We start from the raw sequence: 22,797 nt of genomic DNA on the forward strand, positions 1-22,797 counted from the left end.
CTGTGTTCATTTTTTATTTTTGGTAGGTCTACTAGGCATAGGGCAACACTTGAAACATGCTAGTTGGCTGGTGCTTTAACACTAACTTGGCTGCTGATCCCTTTCTAGTTCCCACATTCTCCCATTCTTTGCCCATTAATTCTATAAGACCCAGTTTAAATCAGAGAAAGGAAAATGGGCTGCTTAAAATGAATATAGTCAGGGAAAGGCTCTGGCTCTTAAAGCCTTGCCCACAGGAGCTTCAGTGAATTTCTCTCTGCAAAGTATTTGATGCTTGCTGCTTAACTGCCAGCAATACCTGTGTGGGATCAGTCCCTAGGGATAATAGAACTATGGTTCCAGTCCCAGACAGAGAAGACTCCAAAGAGGGTAAGCTAAGGAAGCTTTTTCCAAGTAGCTTTACCTATTTCAGCATATATGGCCCGGTCTTTAAACTCCCAGCTCTCATCAAGCGGGATTTCCTAGTATTTTCCATATCTTGGTCTCCTAACGAGCCCTGAGCACTAAGTGGGCTCCACTGTCTCTCTGCATCCGACTGCCCCAACTGTGTTAATCATCATCTGCTCACAGAAGCATGGAAACCCTGGGGGATTAGTGTTTGGCAGAGTCAGTAAATTGGTTGGTTTGTGCAAAAGTTTGGGAGAAGAGAATAGAGTGGCAAAGTGAGTTAATAGCGGCAACAGGAGGAAAAGTGGTGGTGAAAATGCAGAGGGACGGCTTCCTACCTAATTGTATTGTGATTCTGAATAAAGAGATCTTTGTTAAGTATAAGTTAAGTTTAGTTATTTTCAGTGCTAGTGGGAAGCTATTTATCTAGTGTGAATGAAAAGCGAGCCTGGGTTTACGAGTCCAGGGCCCCACATGATTGTGGGAGGGCATTGGAAGATACTTGTGGTATTAGGTGGCTATAAATGACGACAGAACACGGGACTAATAGGACAGATGAAAATATGCTGTTCAAGAAAAATAGTCTGCCTTTCATAAAACACATGACAGTCCTGCATCCTGCATCTGCCATGATATAATGACCCTATTAACACAAAAGAAATGGAAAATAAGGAGTCAGCATGGTTGTTACCTAAGCCCGTCATAACATTTTAAATTGCTTAAAGTTGCAATCTCCTAAAAAGAAATTACGGTTGTTGAGTGGCCCTTTTGGCTACTTGGCAAGATCTGTAATTCAAATGGTTTAGGAATTAATTCTTACAGAATTTTGTCTCAGCTTTTCTATGTAAGAGGGTCACAGCATTTTTTATATCACAGAAAAATATGAGGTGACTAAGGCCAGAAAAAAACAGGCAGGGAAAGAGAAGAAAACATACCTCTTTCCCTGTTTCATAAAACTGTAGAGTGCTAAGTAAGACAAACAACCTTATAATTAGAAACAAAATTATGAGAAGTTATTTTTATTCAAAAAATCACATTAATGGCTTTGTCTGCAGCACAGTTATTACCAATTGCCATTAACTTGTTGACACAAACAAGCTTAAAATTTACTTCATATTCTGTAGTCCTAATAATTTTTTGAAAAAGTGTGGCATTCAAATGATGTAATTAAAACAAGTACAATAATAAACATATATTTATGAAGGGTTGTATATGTATTTGTTGTAAGTTGAACAGATAGTTTCTAGTGGTTTTGTGAGTCATACAGTGAATAATTAAAATAAATTTAAATTCAAATATTAACATTTCAATTTCCAGTTTGGTGAACATAAGCAAATTATTATAAGTTTGTTTTCAATTCCTGCAAAGCATATTAAAATTAACTTTTCCTCCATTTAAGTAATGTGTATAACTAAACTTCCTTCCTACTGTGAAACGGTTTCATTTATTGCTATTTGTAAACTGCCTAGGATAGATGCAGAGTGGATTGGGCTCGAAACTCCTTGAACAGTTTCTTTTGAAATAACACTACATACGTTAAGCTCAATTACACATCCAAACAGCCACAGCTCACTTTTGGTAATTTATTCATTGATTTAACATAGTACCCAGAAGAGCCATGCCTGCTGTCATTTTTGTAATATATTATGTTTTAAATATACTCATGCTCACCCATGCACACCATTAAGGTGTGCATAAACCTGTGTTTTTCTCTCTTGACAGCTATAAATGTTTGTTATTATTACACAAAACATATGTTCATGTTGTTTTTGTCTAAATTATTCTATCTGGGGCTATAAAGTTTTAATGTTATTAGTTGCCCTTAGAATTTTAATGTTTCACTGCTGTAACCTTCTTAGGATTTCTGTGCAATTAAATAGAAACTATTTCACTGCAGCCTGGAAGAACAATATATTTTATACAAATAATAAAAAAAAAACCTTCCTGTTCCATTTTCTTTCAGTGTAGTAAAAATGTTTGCCTGACAGTTTTTCTTTTTGGTCTGTAGAAGCCTCACCTGTGGTCATACCTGAGCACCAGCTGCATGTGGGACATTGCTCTTCCTGCTTCTGGCATCTGCTGGAAAGACATGAGTTAAGCACCATTTCAACCATTTTGGCCAAAAGGAGGCTTTTTTACCAGCCCTTCAGGGGTCATTCCAGGTGCTATTTAGTTGACAGCACTTGGGCTTGGCTTTGGTCTGATATGTACAGAGACCAACAGGGACTAACTGGGAAGCCCATTATAATGCCAAATATATGTCTAATTTGGTTTGTTTTCCCAGCTTAGGTCAAGGATGATTGGTCAAGAATGTTTTTATTTCCACATCAGTGGAACACCAACATTTGGGTGCTTTTCTCTTAGGTCTCATCTCCTTTCTACACCCACTTACTTGGTCTAGGTCTTATCATTCCAGCCAGAGAGGGCCAAGACTAATCTTGAAATCTGATTTCCCACAGATAGACTCAGGGAGTTGCACATAATTTGTATTTTACAGATGAGGTCCTGAGGGCATCCTGATTTGTCTATAACCCTGTAGTTAATGTTGGCAGTGCCCACCCCCACCCTGAGTCTTCAGTATTCAGGCACAGTGCTGAAACTGAATAATGTCACTGGCTTTAAATTGACTCTCAGCTTCAATTTTGCCTCTGAATACTGATCACTCTACTTCCATCATCATCCTCCTAAAATACATGTTGGGTCACATAAAGCTCCAGCTCAAAAGCCTTGCCACAGATAAATCTGAATTCCTTTAAAAGGTACTCCAAATTTTCCTTGATCCAGCATCAAATCACTTCTCTGGACTCACAGACCCTATGTTCTGTCACCTTGACCCCACTTCTCCAATGCCACACTCAACCACAGGTCCAAGCCTGTTCCTTGGGCTGGGTGCTCTTCTCTGCTTTTTACCCATCCTAACTGCATTTCTTCTGAATCCTTCTCAAGTATTACTTCACCCATTAGGGTTGTCCTAATTCTCCTTCAGTCAAAATCAATCACATCTGTTATATTCCTTTAGCATGTTGTGTCTCTGTGAAGCAACAGATATTTCTCATATATTTCCTTCTGTCTTACTGTTATTCACTAGATTCTAAACTCTGTGAGGACAATAACTAGACCTCCTTCATCTTTGCTTTTGTACCCAATATCTGTCCCCAATACTCAATACCTGTACCCAATACAGTATTTCAGTATTTAGTACATACTGTTTTATTGGTGATCTTTCTTTCTTTTCTTTTTTTTCTTTTCTTTTCTTTTCTTTTCTTTTTTTTCTTTTCTTCTTCTCCTCCTCCTCCTCCTCCCCTTCCTCCTCCTCTTCCTTCTTCTTCTTCTTCTTGTAATCTTGAAAGGATTGGGAATCACTGAACCTTTAGGCTGATATCAATTGAAGTTTTATTCAGTCTCCCTGCCTTTGTTCAGGGCTTATGGACATGTATATAGACCTAAAGTCTAACAGGCTTATAGAAAAAGAGATTATATGACTCCTCAGAGCAACATATTATGTTAGTGGAAAAATCATTGTGAACAAATTCTTTTGTTTACATCTGAAAGTACCATCAAATGTTCAGTTCCTCTTGTCTGTCCTCTGAGGAATTGAAGACTATCTGTCTTCATTCTCTGGATGATGTCCTACTGCAATAAAAACTCAATGTGAAAATCAGAGAAATAAAATAAATGAACTTTGAACTAGGAATATCTCACATATCGGTACTGTTTTCCTTCTCTTTGCAACCCAGTTTCACTTGTAAGAAAATTAGTTATTTATTCATCAGTATTTGATGTTATATTGTTTTTCTAGATTATCACATTGAGTTGCCACAAAAAATGGAATTACTTTCTATCAACTGGATTTGTTCTTAATTAAAATATAAAGTTTCAGAGCAGGGTAAGTTTAATTTTTTCCTTAAATAGTGCTCTAAAGATACATTATGAAATGAGAATGTCTCAATGTTTTCAGGAACTGAGCCTAATAGGATGTTATTTTAACAGAAAAGTGGGTTAGTGTCTCTTTGCTTTCTTCTCTGGCCCTACCCCCAGTCAATGGCAGTCTCCAGGAAAGGGAAAACAGGAAATGAAGTTCTTAAAGGATTTGTGGAAGTCTCTCCTTTAAAATCATCCTTTTGGACTTCTTTTTGTCTCCCATATTTTCCAGTTTAGCACCATATGCAAAGTCCAGTTGGAAAGAGACTTAGAAAGCCACATTTAACTTCTTTTTTAAGCATTCTTTTTTTTTGCCCCTCTCTTTGTCTTTAGAGTGGTCTTAAATGGTGGAGATTAAGGTCTTTAGCAGCGGTCATTACACATGAACAGTAGACTTCCCCTATACCATTTTAATTACATTTAAAGTTTTTCACAATTATATGATAAACCTCTGCAGGGCTAAGGGTGGGAGGAGTGGATGTGGAGCTGGAGCAGCTTTCTCTTTTAGAAACAGAAAAACTTGTAATGGAAAACTGCAATATTTGTGGAAGAATGGAGATGGCTGAGAATGGTAAGTCAAGGTGCTTGGTTACACAATAATCTCCCATTGAGTGCTCATTACTGCTAAATAATTGTGCTACGAAAAGGTGTCTCAGTTAGGAAAGGGTCAAGGAGGTCAGTTATCCGGTGGTAATGACCATAGGGGTCATTAGAGGGTATTAATGCTATTAAGAATAGAACTTTAACTTTTTATTGAAGTTTTTATTTAAATGATATTAACTTCAATTCAACTTTTAATTGAGGTGCAACCATCCAAATTCTACAGCTAGGCACCAAGAAGTAATGAACATAAAATTACATGTTCTTCTGATAGGTTGATGGTTCTTTATTAGAATTTCAAGGGCCTCCACAGAGCTGTTATTAGACACAAACTGCTCTGAAGTCTTCTATTAGAATTAAGGCTGGGTGAATGATTCCCGGAAAGAATTTCACCATGGACCACTGCAAGGGAAAAAACTGAGGGAATAATAAAGGGAAGTTTTTTGGTTTTTTGCCTTTTTTTTTTTTTTTCCAAGTTGAAAGGGTTCATTTATATGGCTAGGTTTGGGGACATACGTCAGGCCCTTAAAACACAGTATATATCTCACTTCTTTACTCTTTTCCTTTCTTCTTTTTTCCCCCTTGGTGTCCAAATAAATGGGGGAAAAAATAGAAAAAGTTTCCCCCAAAAAAGGAGGCTGTTTTTTTTTTTTTCCTCCTTTCTCAATTGTAAGGAAGCTCATCTCTTGATAATTACACACATCTGGTTCTTTCAGGGTAGCTGTACCTGTGAGAAGTCAGAATAAAATAAACAATTTATTAAAATATAAGTTGCGCCACACAAAAAGGAGAACTAATGCCAGATTTTTGCCATCCATGATTTGTAAATAAGTTATTTTCTAAATAAAAACATCCAACCACCTGCAGTTCAGATCTCATAAAGTGGGAGGGATGTGCAATTTGGGAGGGAGTCTTCTATTACTCCTTCTCTAGGAACAAAGGGGAGATAAAGCAATTTCAAGGTTCATAATTTTACCTCTCCGAGCCAAGAAGGAAGAAGCTATGGGTAGTGAACAATTTCATAAACAAAATTGTCAATACCTAAAACCCTTTGTTTCATTGTACTTTGTGAAAATTTGGTGTTAAGTTGGTTGGCTGCCATTTTACAGCAAAGAAATTTGCTGAAGAAATTGATAATGGCCTTTTTTTCCTTTGGAAAAATATTTAAACTACTTTGCATTTTTGGTAGATAGCCAGCGTTTTGTCATTTAGACATGTCACATTACTATGAAAACACCATGCATCATAACACAGCCTAAATATGTGATTTGCTGAAGTGCTAGTTTCTGAAAAAATTAAAAAAGGAAAAAAAGAGAGAGAAAGATATGAAAAAAGACAGGCACAGATTTTTTTTCAAAATGAAAGCCATTCAGCATTTTTCCCCAGTAGAAGAATGCTCTTAAGCTAGCCCCACATCTCTGGATTTCTAGATATAAGTGGGATTTTTCTATAAATGTATGGACAATCCTAAACTTTGTTCCTAATCAAAGTACATATGTGTAAGTTTATGACATGTTTTAGTGAGCTAGTTGCATGTAAGCATTCACTGATTAGGAAGCTATAAAGATTAGACCTTGGATTTTTAAACACAACTGAACTTCTTCAGTGCTTTGAGATTATGTCTTTGGTGAGTATAACAATACTTTGCCATATTACATTGTATTACATTGACTAAACAAAGTAGTTAGTTTGGAATGACCTTGATGTGAAAGAAAGAGAAAACCACTTTCCAAAAGCTAGGTGAATATGGGCCATATCTGTGTAATACCCAGAAATTTATTCTTCTAATATGTGGATTTCTCTTTTCCTCTTTGCAAACTGAGGCTGCAGTTACCAGCTGCCTCTTCCTGTCACGATTAAATAACGCTGTCACAACGTAACATGTAAAATTTTTAATCGAAGATCTCATCTCATTTTAAACTTGGGTTTTGAGAAGATTTTGTTTCATAGGCCCATTTAATTTACTTCAAACCATCTTTAAATTGAAATTAGAAATAAGGTCCCAGATGAGAATATAAGCAAGCAGCTTATTGTATTGTTCAACATTTAGAAAATGAAACTTTTTTTTCAATTATAAAAAGAGTATAATGGAAATTACCTCATGTTGCTATTTTGGAAAAGAAAAGCAATATAATGCATTACTTGTAGAATTTGATGAAAAACCTGTTAATGCAGTGGAGTTAGGTACAGCATTGATTTTATTTTCCAAGACATTTTTGTAATAATTTTTACAATAGTTCAGGGAAAAAAGGCAAGATGCTTTTGGATCAGAGAGAAAATATCCCTATCACAGCTAATGTCTCCTGCTAGGATTTATATGCAAGCAATAACTCCAACAGAGTGAAATTATAACCTGATAATGTGAGCCTTCAGTGTTCTTTGAAATGTGAAGTAAAAAAGGTAAGCCCTTCCACAGAGTGTATAAAGTCTGCTTAACAGTGTAACCCTTTCCTGATTCAAAGGGTTAGTTCTTTTAATATTCTAAATGATTCATTGTTCTAATATTAATAATAATAGATATTTATTGAAGAAAACTGGAAGCTACAGGCAACAGTAAAAAAGAAATAAAAGTCACAACTCTCTTATTGGATATTAAGGATGAGTAATATTCTTATGTATAATATTTCCTTCTAGTCTTTCTTCTACTGCCAATAATTTTGGTGAATTTTGAAAAATTCACAGATTATACATAGAGAGGTTTAAATTAAATCAAGATATTTTATACTTCATATGTTCTATTAGGAAATATGCTTCCCATGCCTCATTTTCCAAAATAGTATTTCATTTTGTTAGGAAGCTTTGTTTTCATGTTTATATTACTAAAATCTCATATTGTGCTTGAAATATCTCATCTATTGTTTACCATGTTATTTTTAGAAAATTATTCTTTATGTACCCTATGTTTGTGTACAAGATTAAGATTAGCACCGCTTCTGTGCTTATGCAAATAAGCTCATGATGTTATAATGAGAGGTTTTATATTTACCAATTTTCCACTTTTTGGAATGCTTTCTTAGATAGTTTATGATTTCATGATTGGATTTCATGATTGAATAGTTTATGATTTTTTAAGATTGAGATTGGTTAGATTTTAAATAGGTTTTACAAATGTAGCAAAACAGAGTTAGTAAACACTATATATTACAGTTGTGCAGTTGTACACAAGTTGGAGAAATACATTTATTGATCTCCTGAGAGCAGTAATTGCAGCATGAAGAGATGGGATTCTATTCACATTCTTCTAGTGCTTCAAAGTTCGTTGTTATGATTGAACCCAGCACTCCAGCATTTCACCAATAAGATGTAGCTCATAAGACTATTTGAGTTACTCTGCTGAAAGTAGCCTTAGAATAAGGTGTTGAATTTGCCACATAAATGAGATGTTTAAAATGATTTAAAAATTTACAGCAGCATTTCGATTGTCAATTTAGGTAAAGGTCTTTAGAAAGCAAATATAATATACTGTAGATGTGGTTATGCTGTGGGTTGTCAGTGTTCTTTTATAAATATAGTAGTGTAGTAGATCATTATAATACAAAAGAAGCCTTCTTAGACCTTGATGACATTCTGATAGCATTCTGTAGTATTTATGAAATGGCATTGTAGATGATAGAGTATGAGACAACTTTCTCTTCCTAGTGGTAGAATTTTCATTATTATATTCATTCCTTTTCCCCAGGGCTTATAAATGCTTGCTTTATTTTAAATAATGGGGGAGGTGGGAGATAATGTGATTGGATATCTTTTTTGCTATGAACCACTGACCATACTTTTTTCTCCTTGCCCACTAAATGAAAAAAATTTATCAAGCATCTTACATGAAAAACACATACTGTATTCTCTTTAAATGTTTTATGAATGAAAGTTTAGGAGTTTTTGCTATATAGAAGGACTTAACTGCTTCAATGATTGGTCAGTGTATCCTTTGGTCAATTTATTCTGCAAATACCTATTAAGTACTTAATATCTATCACATGTCCTAATATTTATCTTCCTCAAGCTTTCAAATGTTGTGTTCTATTAAAACTTGGGCTTCCCCTAAAAGATTTGGTAAAATTGCAAGAAAGGAGAGGAACAGACCATCTTCTAATTGAAAATCAGACAAAACTGATCTTTAATGGGAATGTTCTGGATTTGGCAAACTTTGTGCTCAGATAAAATGGTAAATTTCCAGAGATATACATCTGTGTATAAGAATCCAAGCAGGAGTGCTTGATGGGGAGCTAGGAAGGGAATCAAAGAACCAGGCTTTGAACCAGAGAAACAGTGGACCTTTTGGAAAGACCTTGGAAGCTATAAATGACTTCTAGGAACAAAAAATTTGAGCAAGAAAACCAAACAGTGTAAAGCTAAGATTCAGATGGCAGTTTTGTAGGTTTCAAAAATTCCGAAGAAAATCTTGGAGACAGTTCATTCTAAGAATACCATTACATAATTTTTGTTTGATTTAATTAATGATTTGCATATGTGGGGGCAACTTGTTTAGCACCAAAATTATTTAGATCAGTTCATTCTTTACTATCATTCATTTGTATCACATATATTTTGTATGCAACTAGAATATTTTATTAGGTCAGCAGCCACAAAGAGTCAGCAGGTAAAGTCATCTTAATTGTAGCGCCATCTATGATAGAAGATCAAGAAGGTATGACACATGTTAACTGGGTCCTTTCTCTGTTTATTTTTCGAATTTAATTTAATTTTCATTGTAATGAACCAGAGTATAAAGGATTCCTATCCACCCCATCAATTCATATAAACTGTCTTTGACTCACTTTTCAGTCTTTGACAGATTTTAGGCACAAGACGATAAAAATCATACAGCATAAGGCTTTTACACCAGAAAATATGGAAATAGAACAGCAGTTGTTCTCCTCAGGACAGAGCCCTCTATCTGGGAGAACAAGAGATTTCACCCCCTTCTATGAAGTTTACTCATTTCGGTCTGCTGCTTTAATTTATAGTGACAGCATCTTTAAAGAGCCCCGGCTTCCTCTAGTAGATGGCATTATTGTTCCCACGATTCATTCCCCTTTCCTGTAAGAGGATTATATACCCTTGCCTACTATCATGTGACTTGCAGGCCTCCTGTGGAGGAGGATGTACCCTTGCCCCATGGTTCTGGAGCCCAAGCTTGGCCATGTGACTTGCTTTTGACAGTGATGAGTGAGCAGATGTTTTAGGAGCCATCTCACATCTCTGTCAGTTCTCTGGCTCTTTTCCTCTGCCACAAGACTTGCATGTCCAAATAAGGGCTGCTCCTTCATCCTGTATTCAGGAACGAAACAGACAGACGGAGGGAGGAAACTCAAAACTCACAACTCCCTCACAGCCATCCTTAGCAGACATGTAATGTAAGTGAAAAGTAAACATTTGTTTTTGTAAGCCCCCAACATTTGGGGGTTGTTACTGAAGCAGAGTTTACCAGATACAGTTACCAAAGACCTAAGTACTTCCCCATCTTCACCAAACCAGCCTATGCTTCTGCATGTTTTCCCAGCTCTGTCTCCTTCTAACACTGCTCTCTTGCTCTCAAACCTTCTGTAGCTCCTTATCTCAAATTTGAACCTTTTCTCATTCTAAGGCAGCCTACAGTCTAATTCATATGGCAAATTTATTTTACTTCACATAGCTTTCATTACTAGTTGGATCAGTTTCCTCATTGCCCCCAAAGCTCCACACATGTGTTTAGGGTAGCTGAGTGTAATGATTAAGAGTGGCTCCTGGACTGAGACTGCATAGGAGGGAACCCTGGTCCCATGCCACCTGGCTGGGTGACCTTGAACAAGTTTCTTGGGCTATTTAAGCCTTAATATCCTTATCTGAAAAATGGGGATCATAAAAGTACCCACGTCACAGGGCTGAATTATTAGCCAGTGTTAAGTGTGTGCAGTGCTCAGTGTGGCACCTGCCACATAGTAAATGATCAGTAAGTGGTAACTGGGATTATGTTGTTGCTTTCATGTGGAATGATTTTCTTTCTTCTGATTAATCTCCGTTTTGAACACACATCAAATCTGAGTTCAAAGCTCACTTTCTCTGTGAAGTCTTCCCTTACAGTTTTTTGGCACTATCTATATATACTCATTACTGTTTCTTCCTGGTTTTAAGCTTTCTGAAAACAGTGATGAATGAAACTTACTCTGTATTTTTCTATAGGCTGAAGACATCGTGGCTATCCAACCTAATTGATTAATAGTAATTCTCTTGTTAAGGTTATTCTTTTTGAGATCCAGTGATTTGGGGGAGGTATGGGTGTAGGGATAGATTCAGTGTAGAAATCGCTGTAGTTTTAACAGAATACAATTTGATTTTCAGACCACTCCAAAAATGATTGACCTCTGGCATATCATCCAGTTTCCTAAATACACCCCAAGCTTGAAAGAATCCTGTAGCCATAACAATTGATTTGGTGTTAAGATAAAAACATGTCAAGAATTCAAAGCTAAAGGAAGTGAGGGCCAGACATTAGGGTCAGCTTTCGGTGTAGGGCTCAAGAGTGACCTCAGTGTTACTGAATTTAATCAGAGAAGTTTTGAAAGGGAAAATCGTTCCTAGCTCAATGAGGTATATGTTCTGCCAAGGTCAAGTTGTCTTGTATTATTTGGGTCTCACCACTGAGTACTTTATTAATTGTTTTCAGATTGGAAAATAAAGTTACAGCCTTTCCAGGAAACTCTGGGAGCCAATTTATTTTAGTGAGGGAATGAGGCATGGAAAAGCATTTTGCCAATTCTGCAACTGTGAATAACAGGGAATTATGGAAAGCTCGATGTCTGAGTCATGGTCAGAGTAAAAAGTCTTTGCTTCAAGCCTTAAGGTGTATGTAAGTTATGTATATGACGTAAGTCACAAGGGTCCTGTGTTTGGATGTTTTATTGTCTATTTTAATTTGTATCATTCCCTAAAAAAAAAAAAAAAAAAAAGAATCACATGAAGCAAACATCATGGATCCATCTGTAATTATTAAATTGAAAGTAATTTTAGAAAGTACTACCTTCAACAGAGAACTCAACTATTACTTAGGCTGTGGCTAGGAAGCTGTCTTAGAACTAGGAGCTAGGATAGATGAATGAATTAGAACAACATCTACTGAGGAACACTGATAGAAATAGACAATGATTACATTTAAGGTATTGATAAGTATAGTTGGGGGAAAAGAATATCAAATGTTTTTATGGGAAAATGATTGTATTTCAATGGACTTATTTTGCTAAACACATAAAAAATGTTGAAAGTGGGTGATTAATTACAGTACTTAATTTTTAAAAGTATTGCATATGTGAAAGTTGTAGAAATACATATGTGAAGCCAAATAATGGTAGAAGAGGAGATCACTTCAAAGAACAGAGTGCTATAAAGCCATGTTTATTAGTTTTTGTGAGAACAATGTGGTACCATTCAATTTATTCGTTGCTTTATGTTAGATAGTTCTCAAGAGACCTGAAATCCACCATTAAGCTTACTGATTTACATGCAAATAGTTGTCTTCTTGCTTGGTTGTATGTAGACTAGTATTTGTAAGGACCCTGTGTTTTGCCCAGAAATGTTTTGTACTTATTTTAAAAATTCTTTAAAATAAAAGTGTCCCTGTATCTGTTAGACATTTTAAACCAAAAATCTATATACCTTTAAATATAGCAGGCTTTGCAATGCAGCAAATGGTACATGTGCAGAAATATCTACACACATATAATTGCTGGCAATCAAATGACTTGCCCATCAAAACAAGCAAATGGATTCTGTTTTACTCTAAATTCACGGATGCTGTCTTCATTAGGAGTGTTAACTTATCAAAACATCATTTGTTTTGCACTTGAAAATCATAAAAACATATCTTTAGGTGTGTGATGGAATTTGAAAAACATTCTTTTGATGTGTGGGTTCAAATCAGGACAGCTAAGTTGGAAAGAAGAGATTGAGAAAGCAACTATTTGAGTTCTTCTAAATATCGTCAGGCCCTGTGAGTAGAACTGATGGTTCAAAGTTCAGAAAACCACAGCCCTGCCAGCCCTGCATGAACTTCGAGTTGAATATGGAAAAGTGACATGTACCTCCATGCTGTGAGTGCAGCGTGATAAGTCACAGTGGTGGTGTCTATACCAGCTATCATGAAGCTTCCCATGTGGAAACTTAGTTTTAAAGACTGAATAAAAATAAATTGGATGGAAGTCTACTTCATGCAAGCAGCCACAGTGTGACACTGTTAGGGTACAATGAGTAATTCCGTTTGGGTGGGAGGGAAGAGAAAGTGGCAGGACAGGGAGGCCAGCAAGGGGCTGACTATGAACAGACTTGTGTGACAAGTATGACCAACTGAACTTTATTGTGACAGGAAAGGGGCACCTGTGAAGTATTTAAGCCATGAAATTGAGAGGAGTCTCTGACAGCAGTGGAGAGCATGGATGGGGGCCATGGAGTGGAGCCAAGCAAAGCAGTGAGGAGGGGAGCCTCTAGGTGAGCTGGTACAAGGCTGTGACAACAGGAAAATAGAGAGGATGAGACATTTAGAAGATAGAAAAATCTTGGCCTAGCCTATCATCTCTAGTTATACTTTTCATATGTATAAAATGGGAATAATAATAGGATTATGTACTCCACAGGGTTGTGAGGATGAAATGTAAAGCACTTAGCATGGAGCCTGGAACACAGCATAAGTTCAATGAATATTAACTTATGATACATCATAGTACATCAGTGGAACTTGGTAACTGTTGGAAGGGAAGAGAGAACAGAGGCAACTGCTGGCTTTGGATGAGACAGTGGTTGAAAGCGATGAATTCTGAGATAGGTAGTCGTGGAGGAAAGACCAGGATCCTGGAGGATGGAAGCCAGGTTATAGTGGGTCTAAGAACAATTCAGAGTAAAGAATTACAGAAAGGGTAGGTTACTCTAATAAGATATTTGATTGTGAAAGGAAGGGGGGAGAAAGATCACAGCCAAAGGGCGATATTACATAAAGGTTTTCTTTTATTGCTTTGTTTTTGTTCTGGGTTACTTGTAGCATATATAAGACTATGTTCAATTGAGTCAAGAGTCATAGAATAGTGGCAAGGAGATGGTTGGTATAATGAACCCTGAGATCTAGCTTGGAAAAAACAGGAAGACTGCAGATTGCTAGATTGCTGATATATGAGCAGGGATTATAATTACTCAAGACACGTCTGGGAAGATGAAATGCGTTAACAGTGAGAGAGAGAGAGTGAGAGAGAGACACAACCAACACAAGTGAGCTGGGAGAAATCAGAGATTGTGGTCAGAGAAGTGGAATGTGGGAATTTACATTCTAGATATGGCAAGAATATGATTATGGGAGTGGATTGCAGAATGATTAGCTTATCAAAATTGAAGAAGTGAAGGAACTGGAATGTGGGAAGAATGACCCTCATGTAAAATGGAATTGTCCAAAACAGACCAGGGTTGGGAGAGAGATAAAGATCCTGAGCCAGGTACCATAATCCTCCACTGATGAATGGGAAAAATCCAGGAATAATGAGCCATACACAGAGATTCAAGGTTTGTCTCAAGGGCCATGTTTTTATTTTTATTTTCTTAGTTTTTTAAAGATTCTTTTTATTCATATGAGACAATGAGAGAGAGAGAGAGAGAGAGAGAGAACGAGCAGGGGAAGAGAAAGAGGGAGGAGAAACAGACTCCCCACTGAGCCAGGAGCCAGACATGGGGCTCAATCCCAGGTCTTGGAGATCATGAGCTGAGTCCAAGGCAGATGCTTAACCATCTAAGCCACCCAGACACCCCAAGGGACATGTTTTTAAACTAGGGTAAGGGAACAATAGTTTGGAAAAGACTATGGGGACCACAGAGACTGTCTCCCTTCACATAATGGCAAGTGTAGAGGGGAAGAAAACCTCAAAACCTGTAGTTTTGAGGAAAGGAATGCTGAAGATATGCAGAAGAGGAGTTGGAAGCAGTAATGTGTGAGGACAGGTGAATACACAGAAAAAGGACTTTCTTTTTTGAGTAGGTATGAAGAAGGGCAAGGATGGGAAGCATGGTAGAATTAACTGGGCCCAAACTTCCATTCTGATACAGGCAGAGGGACTGGGCGGTAGACAATATATTCAACTCTATGTCTTATGTGTTTCTGTTTTGTTTCTTTTTCTTTTCTCCAACCAACATTTTGCCTGTTTCACTGTATATTAGCATTTCAGCCAGATAATTGAGGGGAGAGAGATAGTGAGAAGGAATGAAAAGCTAATCAGCAGGTGATTGTATGTTGTATCAGTGAAAGCTTAAAAATTGTTGAGTTTATGCAAAATAACTGCAGCACATAGTTGGTATTATCTAATGGCTCGATCCAAGCAAAATGGCACCATCAATGGAAAGACCACTTTTTCTATCTGCCTCCCCCTTTTATTACTTTCTTCCTCCTTTCCTCTCTCTTATTTTTTTTCTCCTCCCTTCCATTTAAAACACATACATTGTGTTTTAACCACCAAAGCACTGTGCATGGTTGTTGGTGCAAGTATTAGAGGTGGTATTAAATGAACAGAACTTGGTTCCTATTCCTACATTGTTATAGATAAGGAAATAATTAATGTTATGCATAACTATAACCATACTGCCAGCCAAAAACATGGCTAAAATGAAGGCGTAAATGATCTCTTCTGGAAGTATGGAGGAAGGAGCAATTAAAGATTATGAAATCCTTTATGAATTCATGTGCCTAAGCAGGAAGTTTGGTCCTGATATGGCAATAGCAGTCTCTAAATTTCAAAGTGTAGATGGCTATATATGCAATATAAAATGTTTAAATGCTATTGCTATTGAATAGTTCATAATGTGTCAATGTTATGATGTATTGATACTTACAAATAAGACCTGAAGATGATTAAAGGAGTTGTAAGTGATACAGAAATACCTAAGTTGCTTTTGCATGAGTGTACATGAAATTATGGTTTGTGATTAATCATTGATGTACTCAAAGAACTGAGATATTTACTCTTGGAGAAGAGCTTTCAAGTATACATCAAATTTTTACAAAGAAGACGCTGCAGTCATCTTCATCTATCTCATGACTTGAACCAATGATTGCTTGTATCTACACGACACAACCATTTTGATACAAAGTGAAAATCATTTATTTGTTCATTCCTTCATTCAGTTGTCAAATGTTTTTTGAGTACCTTCCATGTGCTAGGAACCACACTAAGCTTTTGGGAAAACAGTAATGAGCAAAACCAGATGGGGACTTGTCTCCTCATGAGACCTAAGGAATATGGAAGGTAATCAAATATTTGCACAAATAAAAGTAAAATTGCACCTATGAAGAATGTTAGGAGAGGGAGAAGGGAGAAGTCCAGAGTGTTAGGAGAATTTGTAGTTGATTTGATCAAGTCAGGGAAGTCAGTGTTCACTAAGACCTAGAATGGACAAGAGATCTGAATAATGATTAGGTATTAAGTGGGCAAAGGTGGAAGGGGAATGAGGGACTGAAAATCTTTTTCTAGGAGAGAACTGGTATGGGGTGAGCTTTGGGAGGAAAGGAGCAGACTGCTTGGGGCCTTGTAGTACTTCTTTGCCATAAAGGCATAATATACCGCAAGTAAATTCAATTTTTATTCATATCTTTTAGCTTAATATAGATACATCTCAAGGCAAATGCCTTTCCCAAGAATAGAGTGGAAAAGACATTATCGTCATGATGGAATATTTTAACAAAATGTAAAAATGGTAACATTCTTTTTTTTTTTTCCCAATAAAGGTGAGGTAGCATACCTCTTCCTTACTCACAAAATAAATATATAAATAAGAGGAAAAATAAGATCTCTAGCTCCTATCTTGTTTATCCTAATCAGGATTAGCTTTATCCTAATCAACAATCTTATATTCAACCTTAATGATATTTCATTAGCTTCTCAGAACCACCTTTCCTGTCTAGGTCTAATTATATCTAATGTAATGTATCTCAACTCACTATATTAAATCATTTTTAAAAAAACATTTAAAAACATTTAAAAATACTGCAGAGCTTTGATTTAGGCCTTAAAGAGGATTGAGCCCTCTTATTTCTTTTTGGGGTCCATGACTTTCTAGTTTTCTCCTCAACATTTCTTTTTTATTTTCCTCATAAGTGTCTTAGGGAGATGAAAAGAAGTAATTTTCGTTTTTTTGTGTGTGTGACAATTTGTAAATATCTACATAAGTAAAATGCAAGCATAAGCATCTATTCTAATCAATCCTTAAAATAAGTTAGTTCTTCAATATGCTTTACATTGTGAATAGAGACCAACTCTTTCTTGTCTGTTCTCATTAGCCCTCACGTATAACCCTCTTTTGTTTGAGAGTCTTAGGCATATCTAGTGGTATATTTTAATATCCTATTATCCCTGGAGACCAAGGTTCTAAACTTTATGAATGCTAAGCTTCAAAGAATGTAATTTGGAAATGACACAAAAATACTACTTCGGAAAATTTATTGTATTAATGGCATGGGACTCTTACATATATATACAGTCAAAAAATGTAAAAATAAAAGTATAGGAACAAATGTAAAACAAAAATCTAAGATGTGAAATAGTAAGGAATCCTTAACTGGTGCCATTTCCCTTTGATGACCTTTTGGCAGTATGTTTTCATAAACTACTGTCACTAGGTACGCTACCCACTGAATCCTCAGATTTTGTTCAAGGCACATCACAGATACAATTTTTAGGGGAGAAATGGTTTACTGCTCTTCTACTCCCTGGAAGATTCTTGTGAATTTTTCCTTCACAAAAAGAATGTTTGGGTACTAATAAAGAAAAATATGCCCATCTTCTCTCTGTGGCAGTCATGAATAATCAGGTGTGCATCCGATTAAATCTGGCATGATCAGTGTACAGAAAGGTAGATCTGAAGGCAAGAGAAGAATACAAAGTATGTAAGTGGAAGAAGTGGAATATACGATACAATAAAGAAAGTCAGAAAGCTAGGACTTTCCAGGCAGAGAGAAGAACTTTTTGCTGTCTTTGAGTTGAAAAACTGAAGGACCTATGTTAACCAAACATATTAGAGTTGAACTTGCGAGTTATTTCTAAGATTAACTGACAAAAACGATGGCCTCTAGAGGACAAACCTTGAAGACCATCCATGGAGATTGGTTGAATTCAGTGTGATATTTCCGCTCAGTGAGAAATAACTTCTGCTCAGTGAGAAATAACAGAAAGCTACAATTAGAACTTGGATAAAGGGGAGTTTACTGGAGGAGACTAAAAAGGATGCAATCTACAGGTACATCCTTGATAAAATTGCAAATAACAGTACAAAGATTCCATTAAAGAAAGTGGGAAAATTTTGTTTTTAGGGTATTATATTTTGGCCTGGTGAGAGAGAGAATATAGAAACCAACATTCTTATGCTAAAAGTTGTTTTCGAAAATATTCTTAGTAGTTGGAGATTTGTAGATGGCAAATCTGCAAATAAATGAAGGTATCTTTAAGGAAAAAGGCTGTTAACATTATTTTTCCAGAAATGCAATATCATTTACTTGGAGGAACAGAAATGATTAATATAGTCTTTTTTGTTCAGGGAAGCTATTCCACAAGATAAAAGGCTAGTAATCTAATAACTAGCATATCAGTATTATTTTATTTGCTTTTTCCTGTTTGCAAAATAACTTCAGTGCTATCTTGTTATTGTTGTTATACTTGGCTAGTTATACATCTACGATAAGAGAACATAATTAATGTGAAAAATTATACTGAAATGGTTGTGTTTATTTTGTGTCACTTTAGCAATGCCCCTTCAGGAGTGCTATTCTTATTTTCCACTTGCATTCAATAATAGGCTTGCAGCCAGTGGCATTGTATTTACACAGTTTTTGTCAAAACAATTTTATCTCTAATAGATTTTTATCTACATCGACTGAAAACTTCTGTTTCTGTTTAAAACTTTAATGTAATTTCTTGCATCTCTATTTCAGGCAATAGAAAAACTTTTGAACTTCTATATACTTGGCAGCTATATATTTTTTCTTTCACAAAGTTGATTTATTTTTTTAAATAGGGGGAAAATGTCCTTAAAATTAGGCATCTTGTGTTGGAATGGACTATGAAGAAGGCAACAAATCTGAACATAGTCTGTTCCATTCGTTCACCACAGAAAGGAGCATTTAAAAAATACTCCAAATTCTGTGACCTTTAGATGATTAGAACTGGTTACAAATATACATGAATTCCCCACAAACATAAAATGAACCCCCAAGAAACCTTATTTGAGAATATGTAGAGATGTATTTTCATTTCGATGCACAAGGATTTACATGTGTGGCTCCCTATTAGCATTACTCAGGTAAATCCCATTAAAAAATGCATATGCCTATGTGTGTATAAATTTATACATGAAGCACAGTTAAAGTATATCAGTGTTAATACTCTACCATGGGAATACAATATGACAAGGAAATTGGCAATACAATTAAAGTTCACATAGTATTAGAATTTTTTTCATTAAGATAAAAAAGTTTTCATGACAATATAAGAGGATGAATTGAGACTTACTAGTACAACTAGCACAAATGTGCACATTTCAGTATAGCTTTGAAACAAATATAATAAGGTGGATTAATGCTCTGGGTCTCTTGAAAGGGACTCTCTTACTATTGTATTGTCCTAATGAGAGTTTGAAATCTTCTGGCCCTGAAAGTAGAAAGTAGGAATCAATGGTAAAACCCATCTACAAGGACGCATATTATGTTGAGGAAAGTGTTTCCTGATTGCCCCTCTCTTCTTTTTCTTTTTCTTTTTCTTGACTTCTTCATTTTCTTGCTGCATTCTCTTTCTATCTCCTGCTTTGTTTTGCTAGTGTTTTCTAATACCCCCAATGGTTTTCCATCCTCCTGATTTATAAGCATGTTTCCTTATACATTTGTGTTGTTAAAGAAGGGTTACAGTGTTGCCTTATGCCAACTGTGTGTCTTCGGAGGAAACATAAAGATAAGAGACATCCTTTACATACATGGACATTTGAGCTATACTTGGTGCTTAGTCTTCATTCTTTGCCCAACAAAAGCCATCTGAAATAGAAATGAAAAATGCTCGGTTCTTCACCTTCACATAGGACTCAATTCATAGCCTTGAATTACTCATAATGCTGACTTTGGTTATTTGCCTCTTTCCCTTGTTTCTTGTAGATATATTCACCTGACATACTGAAATATTAATGAATCCTACGTTAATAGATGCTCACATATATGTATACACATAGAGAGAGAGCTCATAATTTTGACTTGTGAGAAAGCTACTCAGTTGCAGAGCCTTGAGGATGAGACATTTGCTGGAGTAGACCATTTCTGACAGATGATTTGACGTTAAATGGTCTGATTTAGTTTGGTAATCTGCTGCTTACCACAGAATGATAGGGAGGCATTGTGAGCCCAACCATCTATGTAGATTGTAGTTCAGATGGGGTTGGGATTGCACTTCAGGAATTTGAAGAGGTGATAGGGATGGGAAGTTACTACCCTCCAAAGGCTGTCAAATAATGACCAAAGAAGTGGCTTTTTCTGTGAAGGTCATTTCTCCCTCGTCTCAAGTATTTCCAGGCCAGCATCAGAGAGGAAAGCTGTCAGTAATTTCTAACCTGGCTAGGTTTCATCTGGTGACCTTGGAGCAAAGAAGTCTAACATAGTGCTGGTTTCTTGAGACATTCCCTTGATCTCTCTGTAAATACTGCCCAAGGGGTTTTGTTTCCAAGATGTTCCCGAGAGTTCTACTGGCCTAGGAAGTAAAAAGAATTTTAAGTACTTGAAATTTTTTTCTAGTTTGCTTTAAAATGGCACAAAGTCTATATAACAAGGCCTTGGATTGTTTTAGTTCCTTATTGTATTGTGGGGACCAAGATTTCTAATCCCGCAGCTTCTCTGTTTCTCTCTGCCTGTTTTCTTTTCTGTCTTCTCTCTACTCACCAGCTTTCACATACTGAAACATTTGTGTTTCTCTGACTATATAAATTATTTTTTAGCCTTTCCAGTTAATCTCCCTAATTTGTTACACAGAGCGCTCAGAAGTTCCTCGTATGATTACCCAATAAAAATTCGCTTCTGTCTTTGTCAAGAGAGGCCTTCGTTTCCTAAAACACTGCCATGCCATGATGCTTCTGGTCTTTGACAGATGAACAGGTGTGTTTACTGTAATCAATGGATCATTCAAGCACAAAAGTTACAAACCAGTCACCTCTCATTTACGGATTTATTTCTATGACAATCCTAAATCTTTTGTTGTCATCTTTGCTGTAAAACATGCACCAGTACTTTGCTTGGGGGTGGTGCTATTATCTGGCTAAAGAAAAAGAGTATTTGCTTTTGACAGTGACCTGATCTTGAAAAGTTAAATTTTACTTAAATTCTGACTCTGTGCACAAGGAGAATCGGGTCATTAAATTAAAAACCAAATAATTTATCTATATGCATATATCAGGAAAAACTATTTCATCCTACAGGGCTCATAGTTAAAAGAACAAGGTTGGCACTGAAATTTTCAACCTTGAGTATCTTATTTAAATGCCATTAAGCTATCAGTAATGTTTGCTGCACTTCCTTTCCCATCATTGCTGATTGACAATATATTTGTGGGTAAACAATGTCTTTTATAACTGGCATCTTCCTGCCTTGTATGCTCCTTGATGGCACTTTCTGGTGTGGGTGACAGAGGAGCTCACTCATGTGTTGAGCCTCAAATAAGGCTGTCTTGAATTCAAGTAAGGCTGGCGAGAGGAGCAGGACGTTGGTAAGGGAGGCAGACACTGTTTATACACAATTCTTGGGAACCTGGCAGGGAGATCAGAACATGGCAGGGAGAAGGAGCCTTCAAAAAATATCACACAAGACTAAATAGCACTTTTTAATGGGAAATTCTTGTTTTGACTCTAATTTTATGCTTAGATGCTTTTAATTTGATCCACATTTAATTTGCCATTCCTTGGAGATGGCATTGATTATATGAAAAACTATCTGCTCTATTGCTAACAAAACAGAATTGGTTTCAGGGGCTACCATGATGGCATTGTATTTTAATAGTGCCCACCTGGAAACATTGAAGCACACACCTCTAGAATCATGGTTATCATCTCTATGCTCACTCTTCTGATTGTGATTGCCTAAAAGCTTTGTTAAAGTCAGTTCCGAAGAAAAATGGGTCAAGATTGAGTCTTAAAAAAGCAGGAAAAAAGCCAAGTTTGGACATTTGAGTGATAAAGCATTATAAAGGACATTTGAAGAGCTAAATGGCAGTTATACATCTGAAAACACGTATAATAACATACAGTAGGTTTTATTTATATAAATTTGGATTTCCCAAAACCCCATCACTTTGACACTAATGAAAATTAACAGCATTCAACACTGGTGTGACAAGTTTCAGAGAGGCACAGACAGAGATTCTGAGTTTAAGCTAAGTGCCTGCATGGTTAACAATTATTTTAGTTAGACATCTGAAGCTGCATACAGAGATTTCACGTCTTCTATGTTTTAAAAATTAGGCTTCCATTATTTCTGAAATTCTAATGGCTGAACTAGCAACAGTAAAGATGTCCAGGTTTCAATGAAATATATTTCATAAATTAGCTTATCATTGCACTGATTTAGCATGCCTAGCAGGTGAGAGACAAAAACATGTGTTATCTTCCCTAGGGAACCTTCAATGAATGTCATTCTGGCTTCATATGTCTTTCTTCTCTCCCCTTCTTGAACTGATATAAAATTCTAATGTGTGCCCTCTAGTTCCATCTTCATTGAAATCTAGCAAAACTGCTGAAGGTAAGATAGTGGCAATGGTGCATGAAAAAAGGGAAAAGGAATACAGTGATTCATAGCATACTTGAAGAAAGTTGCAATTGTTAACAGCACTACTTTTGTATGTAGACAGGTTAAAATATGTCACATATCGGTGA

The 22,797-nt window shown here is 36.2% G+C and overlaps 1 protein-coding gene and 1 long non-coding RNA gene across 6 annotated transcripts in view; one reads left to right on the top strand and one right to left on the bottom strand.

Annotated features, from left to right (window-relative positions):
• AKAP6 (A-kinase anchoring protein 6) overlaps positions 1 to 22,797 on the top strand; it is a 480,944-nt gene that overhangs the window by 278,974 nt on the left and 179,173 nt on the right. The window lies entirely within an intron of this gene.
• Positions 18,643 to 22,797, bottom strand: part of LOC111096985 — a 61,147-nt gene continuing 56,992 nt past the window's right edge. The window contains exons 2-3 of the long non-coding RNA XR_005363118.1: positions 20,491 to 20,627; positions 18,643 to 19,924 (exon numbers count right to left, since the gene is read on the bottom strand). This is a non-coding gene — a long non-coding RNA (uncharacterized LOC111096985). The remainder of the gene's footprint in view (positions 19,925 to 20,490; positions 20,628 to 22,797) is intronic.

Source organism: Canis lupus, chromosome 8 (assembly GCF_011100685.1).
Source record: "Canis lupus familiaris isolate Mischka breed German Shepherd chromosome 8, alternate assembly UU_Cfam_GSD_1.0, whole genome shotgun sequence".
In the NCBI taxonomy this organism is placed as follows: Eukaryota; Metazoa; Chordata; class Mammalia; order Carnivora; family Canidae; genus Canis; species Canis lupus.